The sequence below is a fragment of the Arvicola amphibius genome, chromosome 17, assembly GCF_903992535.2.
Source record: "Arvicola amphibius chromosome 17, mArvAmp1.2, whole genome shotgun sequence".
NCBI lineage: Eukaryota > Metazoa > Chordata > Mammalia > Rodentia > Cricetidae > Arvicola > Arvicola amphibius.
The window spans coordinates 24,196,601-24,204,484 of NC_052063.2; positions in this window are offsets into that span (position 1 = coordinate 24,196,601).

Sequence of the window (7,884 nt, forward strand, 5' to 3'; positions counted from 1 at the left end):
CGTTTTGTTTTTTAAAAAAAAAAAACAAAAACAAAAAACAAAACGTTGAGTATTTTTTATTGTGCATTCAAATTTTTTCTCTGAGTGAGTTAAGTCGCAGCCGCCCCAGTGGGATTGAGCAGATGAGCTTGCCATCTCAGTTGAAGAGGAATGGCTTGACTTTGAGAGCTTTTCTTAAGTGGCACTCAGTTGAGAGCTAAGTTTTTGAAAAGGTAAGGAACAGAGAGGGCTTAGCTGAGGTCTCTAGAGACAGAGATCTCCAGCTCTATTGACAGGTATTTATTCTGTTCAGAGGAGAACATCTGGGTTGGATTTAGATGTATGTAGGGAAGCTCTACGGAGCCAGCCAGAAGAAAAGACACAGAAGGGAAAGGCCCAGGGTCTGCTACGCTTAGGGTGGAGACTCGAGTACCATTTGGAATGAGTTCTGAATGGACGGCTTCTGCTTTTTCTTGTGTCTAGGGCATCTTCCTAACTCCCCGAGTTCCTTCAGCCCAGTGTTTCTCAACCTGCGGGCCGCGAGACCTTTGGGGTCACAAGGGTCACAAGAACAGATACCATGCATATCAGATAATTCCTAGCAGTAGCAAAGTTGCAGTTATGAAGCAGCAACGAAAGTAATTTATGGTTGTGGCTCCCCACAGCATGAGGAACTGCATTAGGTTGCAGCATTAGGAAGCTTGAGAACCACAGCCTACTCCACATCTCTCCACCCATTCTGACCACCAAAAAACGTGACAACCATTCACCGCACCAGCTTCCCAGCTAAATGAATTTTCCAAATGCTCCCACCCTTCTGTCTAGGTTGAACTAGGTTAGTTAACCAAATCTTTTCTGGACTTGGGTTTGCTCCACCAAAGCTGTTTACTGTGAGGTTAAAAACCAGTAACACACCTAAGTCACGGAACATACTGCCATGTACGATTTCTACCCCCTTGTGTGGTAGCAGGAACTCCTGTAATGGTGTCAACCACATTTCCATACACTCCCAGGAACCTGGACAATGCTACTGGACAGCACAGCTGTGTGAGCATCTGTCTCGGGAGCAGGAGGATCCCATTTTCTGTTCCAGCCCCTCCCAAGCCACTGCTTCTTTTTTTTGGGGGTTTTTCGAGACAGGGTTTCCCTGTAGTTTCTAGAGCCTGTCCTGGAGCTAGCTCTTGTAGACCAGGCTGGCCTCAAACTCAGAGATCCGCCTGCCTCTGCCTCCCAAGTGCTGGGATTAAAGGCGTGCGCCACCACCGCCTGGCCAAGCCACTGCTTCTTAATGACAAGTTCTAGCCTGAAATAGAATGATAGGGACTTTTCAGTTTGTAAACAGCAGAGCTAAACTCGCCTTAAAGTGTCTGATGGCCTGGGCCATAAACAAGGAATTCGACAGGGATTCATAAAAAGTCTAACGCCATGAAGCCCTTGGGTGAGCAGTGAAGCTGATGGACACTTTCAGAATAATATGTGAAGAGTATCACAGGATTACAAAGAAACCAATACTGTTAAAATACAGCGACTGGAAATATTTTTTAAACAAGATTGTCCCATACCAACATAAAGGGTTTTGTTCTTTAGAGAAAGGGTCTCATGAACCTAACCTTGAATATCAGAAGCCCATGCCGTCTTCTTATTCCTTCTAAAGACCTGCCAGGAGAGATTGAAGAGATGACTCAGAGGTCAGGGGCACCACTGGCTGCTCTTCCAAAGGTCCTGAGTTCAATTTCCAGCAACCACATGGTAGTGGCTCACAACCATCTGTAATGAGATCTGGTGCCCCCTTCTGGTGTGCAGGCTTACATACACTGTATACATAAATAAATAAATAAATAAATAAATAAATAAATAAATAAAATAAATAGATAGATAAATAAATAAATAGATCTGCCAGGAGACTGGAGAGATGGTGCAACAGTTAAGAGCATGTGTTGCTATTGCAGAGGACCTGGGTTCAGTTCCCACCACCCATATGATGACTCACTACCATCCACAACAGTTGGAGGAGATCTGGTGCCTTTTGACCTCCATGGGCACCAGTCATGCACATGGCGCACATACATACATGTAAGCAGAACACAATACACATAAAATATAATTAATAAAACTTTTTCTTTGTTTGTTTGCTTGGTTTTATTTGGTTTTTTGTTTTGTTTTGTTTTGAGACAGAGTTTCTCTGTATAACAGCCTGCCCTAAACTTGCTCCGTAGACCAGGCTAGCCTCAAACTCACAGAGATCTGCCTGCCTCTGCCTCCCAAGTGCTGGAATTAAAGGCATGCACAAACACTGCCTGGCCTGAATAAATCCTTTTTAAGACCTGTTTTTAGGCTCATGTGAGCCATCCTACAGAACAGGACCAACCTCTGTGAGCCTGCATAAGGCATCAGCTGGTTTCAGCTCAAGCTACCTGTTGTAGGTCTTTCTTTTGGGAGCACAAGCCCCTCTCCCAAATGACATGAAGTTTAATGAAGTAAGTCTTGTTGTTATCATGCTCATTCTGCAGGTGAGAAAACAGGGGCACTAAGAGAGTGACGGAACAGTCAAGGTTATAGCTGCACACTGGACCTGAGCCAGAATGCGGGACTCTGGAGTCCACGCTGGTGACCACAGCCTGCTCTCAGCCATGCACCCAGTAGTTGGGCTTCTATTGATTGATTGATTGGTTGATTGATTGATTGATGTATGGAAGACTTCTCACCCCTACGAGACAGTTACTGCTCAGATATAAAACTATAACCATCTTGGTTAAAGCAGTGCTTTGGGGGTCGTATCATTCAACCCAGCCTGTAGTTTTATTCCGTCTTCAGTGTCAGGTGGTCTCCATCATCCCTGCCTGCTATTCTGATCCATCCTTACTCCGTGTGTTAATGTCTATGCAGTGTCAGGTGGTCTCCATCATCCCTGCCTGCTATTCTGATCCATCCTTACTCCGTGTGTTAATGTCTATGCGAGAAGGGAGCCTCTCACTCCCGAGTCTTCTGTCTTCATTTCCAAGCCTGTTCTGGCTGCTAGATGAGTCACCAGCAACTCTGCCAACTTGGGAAGATTTGGCAAGGCTCCCCTTCCTCCTCCTCCATCCTCCCATCCCCTCTCCTCCTCCACCCTCTCCTTTTTTTCTTTGAGGGAGATGAGTAACAGACAGATGAGTTTCCCTGGCCTTCCGTACACTAGCCATCACGGTTTAAAGCAGCCGACATCACCCCTTTGCAGCCCCCACTCCGTTTGGTACTTTTCTCTGACTCCTCCCTGAGAGATATGGCAAAAATACTCATCAAAGTGTGAAATCTCCAAAATAATAAAGCCAGAATTTTCAACATCCATATCTGCCAATTTGATTCAAAACCAATTAGTTCTCAAAGCCATTTTTTTAAAAAAAAATCACTAATACTATTGTTTTACATCCCGGTATCTTTTTTTTTTTCCTTTGATGTTGGTCACCAACATTGCACTCCAGGGAAGAAACCAAACCACCTGCTCTTGGGGAGGCTTTTAAAACCTCCACTTTGATTATTGTGAACCTGCTCCCCTGGTCCACAGTAGCCTCCAGGGTAGTGATTGACAAGCCAAGATTTGCCACCTGCTGTGCTCAAAGGCACAAACAAAACACGTATTTCTAGAGTTCCTTTTTTGTGAAATCACCTGACTCTCCCACCTCAATCTCTTTGTATTTAAAAGGCTGTTTTTGATAATCATATGCCAACCTTCATAAAAAGAAATAGGCTCACACAGCTACTGAGTTAGATTTGACTAATAAAATGACCACACGTGGCTCATGCACACGTGCAAGGCACTGGGTTAAACACACACCTCTCACTGTTCCATAGGAACCTTTTCTAGGTGAGTCCTATACGTGATCCCCATTGCCCTACAGAGGAATAAAATAAGCCCAAGGAGGATTAGGCAATTCACCAGTGGCCTGTCCCTGGTGGGTGGAACTGGAATTCAAATCCTTGTCTGGCAGAATCTAGAATCTAAACTCTTACTTAACCATCTTGGTCAATGATGAGCAGCTCTTCTCAGTAAGGCAGCAGACTTCCGGCAAACAGACGAAGCACTTGCTTATCGGCTACAGTGAATTGCGCACCTCAAGCCACATTTTAGTTCTCTTTAAATTCATTTATCAGATTATCAGATAAATCAACAGACTGCAGCTGTGACATCTTCACACCTGTGTGTCACACCTACTTTCTTCTTATCCATTGCCCGACCCTGCTGCCCTCCTCCAGGCCCCTCCGTACACAAAGGTAAGGCCATCTCCTTTTTTAGCCTGAGTTTCAGATGTACAATTTCCTGGTCAAAGACAGGACTGAGACTCTGTAAGGAAGCTGACTGCTTCTGCAGGAAGCCTTTTCATAAATGGACCATGCAGTGACCTGATGGGGGTCCAGAGAAGTCTATCCACAAGCAGAGCTCCAGACGTGTAAGCTGGACTTTATCAGCATTTCAGTACCGCATGTTTAAGAATAAAAGTCACTAGATTTTTCTGAGGAAATGTTTAACATAAAAGACCAAGAGCAAACAATTTCTGAGGCAACTCCAAGATAATTCTAGGAATACAGAAAAGGCAAAGGTCCAAGAGAAAGAAGGAATAAGATGCTCAGGGCCAGCAAAATGGCTCATCAGGTCAAATGCCAGCCCCACTCCACGATGGCTCATCAGGTCAAATGCCAGCCCCACTCCACGATGGCTCATCAGGTCAAATGCCAGCCCCACTCCAAGGTGGCTCATCAGGTCAAACGCTAGTCCCACTCCAAGATGGTTCATCAGGTTAAATGCCAGCCCCACTTCAAGATGGCTCGTCAGGTCAAACACTAATCCCACTCGCCAATGACCTGGGTTCAATCCCTGGAATCCATATGATGGAATATAAGAACACACTCTAGAAAATTGCCCTTTGATCTCTACAGGTATGCCATGACACACATGCATGTGTGCTATCTTGGTTAGAGTGTCTATTGCTGTGAAGAGACACCATGACCATGGCAACTCTTATAAAGGAAATATTTAATTGGGTGGCTTATGGTTCAGAGGTTCAGTCCATTATTACCATAGTGGAACATGGTGGCCTGCAGGCAGACATGGTGCTGGAGAAGGAGCTGAGAATTTTATATCTTGACATGCAGGCCATAGAAAGTGAACTGAGACACTGGACATATCTTGAGCATAGGAGAAAAGGATGCTCAATTATATCACAAGGACATGTGCTCAGCTATGTTCATGGCAGCATTGTTTGTCATAGCTAGAAACTGGAAACAACCTAAATGCCCTTGATCAAAGAATGGATAAGGAAAATGTGGTACATTTACACAATGGATTACTACACAGCAGGAAAAAATGACATTTTGATATTTGCAGGTAAATAGATGAATCTAGAAAACATCATGTTAAGTGAGGTAACCCAGACCCAGAAAGGCAAGTATCATGTACTCACTCATAAGTGGCTTTTAGACATAAAGCAAAAAAAAAAAAAAAAAAACCAGCCTACAAATCACAGTCCCAGAGAACCTAGACAACAATGAGGACACTAAGAGAGACATACATGGATCTAATCTACATGGGAAGTAGAAAAAGACAATATTTCCTGAGTTAATAAGGAGCATGGGGACCATGGGAAAGGGTTGAAAGGGAGAAAGGAAGGGGAGCAGAGAAAAATGTATAACTCAATAAAATCAATAATAAAAAAAGGAAAAACCAAAAAAAAAAAACCAACAACAACAACAAAAAGGAGAATCTGGGTCACAATGACAAGAGAGGCCTGCTGAACTGAGAAGGTGGGGACTCATTAAGAAGATGACTATGTTAACCTTGGGCCTCTATGTGCATGCATGCTCACAGGCATGTGCGTCCACTCACCTAAACACACACACAGACACACACACATGGGCACACAGACATATACAGACATATACACAGGCAAATACACAGATATACACACACACACACACAGGCAGACAGACAGACAGACACACAGACAGAGACACATAGACACACCCAGACATACACAAAGACATACACACAGAGACACATAGACACACACAGAGACACACAGAGACAGACATACACACACAGTCACACACAGAAAAAATAAAATTGCCATGGCTCTTTATAAGCCAAAGATAATCAATCTCTCCTAATATTTATACTGTTGCTGTCTGGATTTTTGTTTTGTTTTGTTTTTTTCGAGACAGGGTTTCTCTGCAGCTTTAGAGCCTGTCCTGGAACTAGCTCTTGTAGACCAGGCTGGTCTCGAACTCACAGAGATCCGCCTGCCTCTGCCTCCCGAGTGCTGGGATTAAAGGCGTGTGCCACCACCACACGGCTGCTGTCTGGATTTTTATTCTCCTGCCTGCTTAGTTGGGGTATTACTAAGAAGCCAGAGTCAGCACACTCCAGATATACTGTTGATGGATTCAGTCCCCACCCAAACACCCTGCAGCTTCATTTTAGGTTCCAACCCCACCCATCCTGTCAACGAGCTTGTCAGGAAGCAGTTCCCCCACCCCCGCATTGGATATAAATAAACACGGTACTGGAAATCGCCTGGAAAGTGGATTTAGATATGGCTCATGAAGTCAGTGAACATAATGTTGGAAAATTACTGAGTCACAGAAAACTGTTGACAGGCAAACCCTAGACCTGAGAGACAAGGAGGGCACTTCAAAGAAGAATAATTTAATGACCAAAGATGAAAGAAGGCTTGGAAAATGATGGCGCTCCGATCCTTGTTACAGAAGCTAGGGCACGGGACGGATGCTGAAGGGCCAAAGATATTGGATCTTACGCGTTTTTTTTTTTTTTTTTTTTCGAGACAGGGTTTCCCTGTAGTTCCTAGAGCCTGTCCTGGAACTAGATCTTGTAGACCAGGCTGGCCTCGAACTCTCGAACTCAGAGATCCGCCTACCTCTGCCTCCAGAGTGCTGGGATTAAAGGCGTGCGCCACCACCGCCCAGCCACAATTAGCGTTTTGAAAATGAATTCTACAGCAAGCGACTTCCAAGCTGTTTTCTGTATCAAGTCTGTCAAGTGCTGCCTTGCATGGGGATCACCTTGTCGTGAAGCTCGTTCAGATTCCATACGTCAGGGTGTGGACCCTTGGTTCTGAATTTCTTTTTTTTTCCTTTTAAGTTTTTAATTTATTTATTATATATGCAGTGTTCTGCCTGCCTGTATCCCTGTAAGCCAGAAGAGGGCCCCAGATCTCATTATAGACGGTTGTTGAGACACCATTTGATTGCTGGGAATTGAACTCAGAACCCCTGGAAGAGCAGCCAGTGCTCTTAGCCTCTGTGCCATCTCTTCAGCCCCTCGATTCTAAATTTCTAACAAACTCCTGGAAAGACAATCCTGTTGGTCTCAGGACCTGACTGAGTTGTGAACCTATATTATGGTCCTGAGAAGAACACTTTAAATATCCTTTATACTAATCACTATTTTAGTATTAAGAAACAGATACCTTCAGTCCTAATTATTTCTACTCAACCTCTCCAGTCCTGAGCAATATTCAGTTCTCGTGTGTGTGTGTGTGTGTGTGTGTGTGTGTGTGTGTGTGTGTGTATTAGTGTATTGCTTGGAATTAAACCTATGGCCTCATCCAAATGAAGCAAAACCTCTGCCACTGAGCTATACCCCTAGGCCCAACATGTGGTTCCCAGAAAAACAAACAAACAAAATAAAACAACACTCAAGTCACCTAGAGAGTTTATTTCCATGTGGACTGAACAGCACCACCTCCTGAACTTCCTGCTAGGGGAGGCGGTCCAAAACTGCCTTTCCAGGTGGCACTCAGTGTTCTTACAGCGTGAATGGCCCAGCATCTTCAATGGACTGAACTGTAAAAAAGGTACAGGTCATAGGAACAATCAGGAAATATTTAAGAATCTGAATATTCGGTATTTACC